Below are 6,726 nucleotides of genomic sequence, written 5' to 3'. Positions count from 1 at the left end.
TGGCACTAACAGTTCTACGCAAATGCCGCTGCTGTCGTCGTTAAGTCAGGGCGTTGGCCGCTGCGCTGTCCGTGGTGACAGGTACTGCCTGAAATTTGGTATCCTCGGCATACTCTTGACATTGTTGATGTCGGAATATTTAGTTCCATAACGATTTCCAAACTGGAACGTTCCATGCGTCTAGGTCCAACTAACATTCCGCGTTTAAAGTCTGTTACCTCCTGTTGTGCTGCCTTAATCACATCGGAAACCTTTTCACTTGAATCACCTGAACAGCTCAGCCAGTGCGCTGCACTTTTGTACCTTGTGTACGCGTTATTATCGCAATCTGCGTATGTGCATATCGGTATTCCACGACTTTTGTCACCTCTGTGTGTAGCGAGCGCTAAGTGTATCGCTGTTAGCCCTATAGCAGAGGCATAAATAAAAGTTCAAACTTGGATGAGAAGCCCAGATATGAATCCATCTGCATCTATTTCTACACTGATACTCTGCCAGCCACTGAGATATGCGTGGCAGTGGTACTTCCCGCTGTACTAGTTATTACTGCTTCTTCCCATTCTATTCAGGAATGGAGCGCCACAACAATGACTGCTTAAACGCCTCTGCACCCTCTGTAATTAGTCTAATCTGTTGATCGCTATCCCTACGGGAGAAGTACTAGGTGGCTGTAGTACATTCCTGGGTTCATCACGTAGTCCTTGAAACTTACTAACAACGGGACCGCGCCTTCTCGTCATTACCGATTTCGTCCGTCCAAATTTGTGGTACATGTGGGCCTCAGCGAGAAATGAATGTGACAGAAGTGGAAGCTGCAAATGGCCAAGCGTTTCGACAAAATGGCAGTTTTGGTGTGCGTCGGGCGAGGCATGACCCATCTATGTTAGTGTAGGTGCCAGACAATGGTTGGTGCTGTGGAAAGAATACAGAACGGTAATATGAGGTCCTGGGGTCGTAACATAATGCGGAAACTTATTTTTAAAATTTTTGCGTTACTTACATTGCAAATACACCGAAATAATGTTCAGTATATTGTGCTTACTAAAATTTTCATTAAAGGCCTGAAAAAGAAAGGTAAAGAAAAATTAGGGATAGCAAATAAATTTCCAAGAAAGGACTGTAATTAAAGTGTATAGCACTTCGTACTCCGTTAGTTTCATTTTGACGTACGAGTAGCCATCGGCAGCTGCGAGAGAACAATAGATTTCTGGCGCAGATAAAATCAGGCCATCGAGAGAGAAAAAGAAGTCATTCCGTTGTACATCACCACTGTCCTCTCCAACTTAGGCGAAATGATGCGTTACCATAGTTTGTTGCCAAACCGTATGAAGAGAGAGAACCTTTTATGATTTAAAAACAAGGGTTTTTCTATAGAAACTTCAAAACAACCATGTAAATATAAAAATGCGGCATTTTATACGTGTGTAGTTGCCGAGACAGTTACTGCTTTCCCTAATTTTGCGACGAACATCACGTTAGCACACTACAGAATAATAAATGTAATTTTATATACGGAGTTCTCATGTAGGCCTTACAATCCCTTCCTGGAAATATATTTACAATCCAAATTTCCCTTTGTCTTTCCTTTTCATGCCTTTATGAAAATATTATTAAATGTGGTATATTGAGCATGACTTCGATTTATTTGCAATGTAAGTAACGTAAACATTGAAAATAAAGAAAAGTTTCAGCATAGAAACTCGACATAGCGACGGTCGGTTTACCGTTCTGCACTATTTCAGCTGCGCCAACCGCTGCCTGGTATCTGTGCTCACACAAACGGCTCATGCGTCTCCCGACCTGCGCCAAAAAATGCTATTTTTTCTAAGTGCTTTGCCATCTGTAACTCCCACTTCTGTCACTTTCATTTGTGGCCAAGTCCCGAGGGTACCATAAATGTGCACCAAATCGGTGATGGCGTGTATACGTCGTCCCCTTGTGAGTAGATTTGACGGGACAATTTGGGCCTATCATCGATCGTTTGCTGGTTCAGTTTTTCCATTACACTCTGCCATAGGTCAAACAGACCTAAGACCATTCGTGCTGCCCTTCTCTGAATACGTTCAATATTCCCTTTCATTCCTAGCTGACACGGGTCCCTCACACTTGATCAATATTCTGCGATGGACCACAAGAGTGATTTGTAAGCAACCTCTTCTGTAGACTAACTGCATTTCCCAAGTATTCTACCAAATGAAGCGAAGTCTGTTACCTGCTTTACCTACGACTGAATCTATATTATTGTTCCATCCAGGTATTTGTATGAACAATTCCACTTATGACTCGTTGGTACTATAGTCATAGCATACTACATTGTTTTTGTTTTGTGAAATGTAGAATTTAAAGCAAATTGCCAGTATTTGGATCTCTTTGAAATCTTATGAATATGTTTTCTTTGTGCAATGTTCACCTGCCCGCAGTTGTTAACGCGGGCTGATGCTACCTGTTACTTTACATATGCGAGCAGCCCATAGTGGCTTGCTTTCCACGCATTCTACTTAAGAATTGTGACGAAAGCTTTATTGCTTGATATTGATTTTATACGTGACATGTGCTAACGCGGGCGCCTCAGTCTGTTGCTACCTGTGGCTTTATATCTGTGAGCAGCCCATAGTGTCTCGCCTTACATGTATTCTTTTTTAAATTTTTATGACTAAAGCCTTAGCACTTGATATTTATCTTATACGTAACATGCCAATTTGAATATTTAATTTCTGATGAAGGTACTCATAGAAGTATCGAAACCTGGTCAAAAGACTTAAATTTCGTGACTGAGGGCTGTAATCGCTTTGACTTTATGAATATGTGACTGAGTATTTGTGCGTCTTTTTTCGACGCAGTACTTCATTATAGATAATTGTATAATTGTATCATCTACGAAAAGACTGAGAATACTATCAATGTCAGCATAATCATTAATATACAACGTGAAGAGCATAGGTCTCATCAAATTTCCCTGGGGCATACCTCAGGTTACTTCTACATCTGCTAGTCACTCTCCATTCAAGATAACAAGCTGCGTCCCCCCTACGAAGAAATCGTCAATGCATCAGAAATTTCTCTTGATATCCCTTATGAACGTACCTTCTATAATAATAAGCATCGATATCATACTTACTCAAATGCTTCTCGGAATTCAAGAAATACTGCGTCTGCCAGACTAATCTCATCCATGAGTTTCACGATCTCACTTGAGTAAAGTGTTTTTGGAATCTATGCCAGTTTGCACAAAGGAGGTCATTCTCTTCGAGGTACCTCATAAAATTTCACCTGAAATTGTGTTCTAAGATTCGACAACAACTGGATGTGAAGGATACTGGACGAGCCGCGCGGGATTAGCCGAGCGGTCTCAGGCGCTGCAGTCATGGACTGATGACCTTAGCAGCTAAGTCCCATAAGATTTCACACACATTTGAACTCTTTCTTTCTTTCTTTTTTTTTTTTTTTTTTTTTACCGGACTATAGTTCTGTATATCACTTCTGCTACTCTTGTTGGAGACGAGCATGACGTATGATTTATGGTTAAAAGAGAGACTAACTCAGTTGCAAAATCGGTGTAGGAGCTCATAAGGATTCCATCTGGCCCTGGAGCTTCGTTCAGTTTTAGTGATTTCATCTGATTTTCAACACCACCGGCATTAATACCTATATCATTCACCTTTGAAATTGTGAGACAATTAAATTGAGACAGCACCCGTAAAGGCGCATTTGAAAACAGTGTTCAGCGTTTTGGTTTTGCTTTGCTACAGTTAGTTTCAGTCCATGTGTCGTCCATGAGTCTCTGTACACCAATTGGTAATGCCACTAACTGCATTCACATATAACCAGCATTTCTTTTGGGATTGAGAGATTTTTCGTTAGTACAGCGTGTTTCAAAATCAATGTCGGGGTTCTAAGGCTCTGCAACCTTTATTACATTCAACATGTAATACATCAAATGAAAGAGCAATTCAAAAAGTTTTGTTTGTATACCTGTTACAAGCTCTAAAGCCTACAGATTACGGTTTGCCTGCCAACATTGCTAACAAAATATTGCTGCATGACGATGGAGACTTTCTGGATCGCGTCGTCTTCCGTGATCAATCGACGTTTCACCTGAGTGAAAATGTGAACACACATACTATTCGCATCAATAAATCCACATGAGGTAGCAAAGGTACAACGAGATTCCCCTAAACTGAATGACCTTTTGTGCCATGTGGGCTTTTCTTTTTCTGTGAAGCAACTGGTGTTCCTTGTCTTGATGCGCTAAACTATGGCTCTTTCCCCAGTTCGAAGGAGCTGAAACACAGAAGTTTATTTGGCAGCACCTCACTGGTATAACTCAGTACGCGACTGGTTAAACGACATTGTACCCGACCATAGGAATAGCCACAAGGGACCAGATGACACAGGTCGTTTCGCGTGGCATCCACGTCCACACGATCTGACGTCATGCGATTTTTACCTTTCGGGTTCGTAAAGAATCACGTGTAAAGGCACATTTGAAAACAGCCTGTAATATTTCTGGCTTTTCAGCCATCATATTCAGGTACAAGAAACTCTTCTTAGAGCAGTTGAGAAGGTAGAAGTGGGAAGATGACGTAATGTGGTGTGAGGTACCGATGACAGATGGTTTGTTCGGTACGGATATCGTGAGGAAGGCCGCTAAACTGTGGTCCTTCTTCGCGATTGGCTGCTGCATTCGGAAGTTGCGCGCCAAAATGATAATCTTCTGTTATTAATATTAGACAAACTGAACAGCGTATTTGTTTGCATTTAAGATTAAAACTTCTCTAAATAGCCTGCTATCACTCCATTACTTCAAGAGTACCATTAACCAGCACAATGACAAACAGGTAGTAAATGAAAAGCCAAACGAAGCACTTCTGAGATCTTCGGATAGCGCCTAACTTGGATGGCGGGCGAAGTGGTTCGGCTGTAAGATGATAGCTGGTTGGATAGCCTCGGAGGACAGACATGTTGTCTGCCGCGGTCGGCATCAGGTTAAGATTGGTTGGTTGCTTGGGGAAGGAGACCAGACAGCGTGTTCATCGGTATCATCGGATTAGGGAAGGATGGGGAAGGAAGTCGGCCGTGCCCTTTCAGAGGAATCAGGTTAAGACTTTATTAGCAATATGTGGCTATTTGGACACATAGTTGAGAACGGTGTGATAGTAATTACGGAAATGCGCAGTTCATTGTTATGTTGAAGAATGGAAATTATTTGTGACACTAAAGTGGAATGTAAATGTGCAGTTTCTCGTGTTCTGCTAATAAAAAGCGAGTGGCATCCCATACAAAAAAACTAATTGGAAATTTAAGCGAGTGGGATCCCATATAAACAAATTAATTGGAAATTTAATTATTCACATTACATCAATTCCTCGCTAAGAGTTTCTTACGGCCTCAGGATAACGGATTCACGACCTACGTGCTGTTTTCTGCGCAGGTGACAACTATAGAAGACTGCAGATTGGTAAACATTAATTAGAACTTATGCGTTCCATTCAGGGCGGTGGAAGCAAATAGGCACTTCGCCTGTACTGCAAGATTAGTACAAACGACATCATCTGTGGTAACACATAGGAGTTATGAAGGAGAGAATTTTTCGAGGGAAGCGGTTTATCATACGCACCTATATATCACCCCCTCTCTCTCTCTCTCTCCCTGCCTCTCTTTTTTAACTTGCCGTAAGACGCTCTGCCCGACAAACACTGATCATCCAGAACATTATGACCATCTACCTAACAACCGTTGTATCTGCCTTTGGCACGGGTAACAGCGGCGACGGCGCCGTGGCATGGAAGCAATGAGGCCTTGGTAGGTTGCTGGAGGGACTTGGCTCCACATCTGCACGCGAAAGTCACCTAATTCCCGTATATTCCGGGGAGGTGGGCAATGAGCTCTGACACCAGGTTCAATCACATCCCATATGTAGCGAGTTGTGGGGCCAGCACATCAATTTGAACTCGCCGCTGTTTTCCTCGAACTCCTCCATTTCACTCCTGGCCTTGTGACAAGAGGAAAACATGATCGTCGTGAGGGGTAAACGTGGTCTGCAACCAGTTTATGATACTCCTTGGCCTTGCACGAGCTCCACTGAACCCATGGATGTCCATGTGAATGTTCCTCAGAGCATAATGGAGCCACCGCCAGCTTATCTCTACCCCGCAGGACGGGTGTCAGGGAGCTGTTCTCCTGGAAGACGACCTATTCGCGCCCTGCCATCGGCATGATGGAGAAGGTATAGAGATTTATCAGATCACGCAACGCTCTGCCACTGCGCCAACGTCCAGTGACGATGGTCACGTGTCCATTTCGGTCGTAGTTGCCGATGTCATGGTGTTAACATTGGTACATGCATGGGTCGTTAGCTGCGGAGGCCCACCATTATGAGTGTTCGGTGCACTGTGTGTTCAAAGACACTTGTACTCTGCCAACATTAAAGTCTGTCTCATCCTGCCCATTTTACCATCTGCCCAGCCTTCGGCGCCCGAGATCCGTAATGGGGTATGCCCTCCCAACCCCACGACGTCTGGGCGTGGTTTCGCATTGGTTTCGCCATAGTGCTCCTCGACCACCCGACAACTCCTGCAGTTTCCGAAATGCTCGTGCCGAACCTCCAGGCCATCGGAATCTCCTCACGGTCAAACACAGATAGATCGCTCGCTTTGCCTATTCTGCACACGAACAGAACGCTCGCTGACACTGCTGCACCGTGCGTGCATTTGGAACACTTCGTGC

The sequence above is a fragment of the Schistocerca serialis genome, chromosome 1, assembly GCF_023864345.2.
Source record: "Schistocerca serialis cubense isolate TAMUIC-IGC-003099 chromosome 1, iqSchSeri2.2, whole genome shotgun sequence".
In the NCBI taxonomy this organism is placed as follows: Eukaryota; Metazoa; Arthropoda; class Insecta; order Orthoptera; family Acrididae; genus Schistocerca; species Schistocerca serialis.
This window is presented reverse-complemented; position numbering follows the sequence as displayed.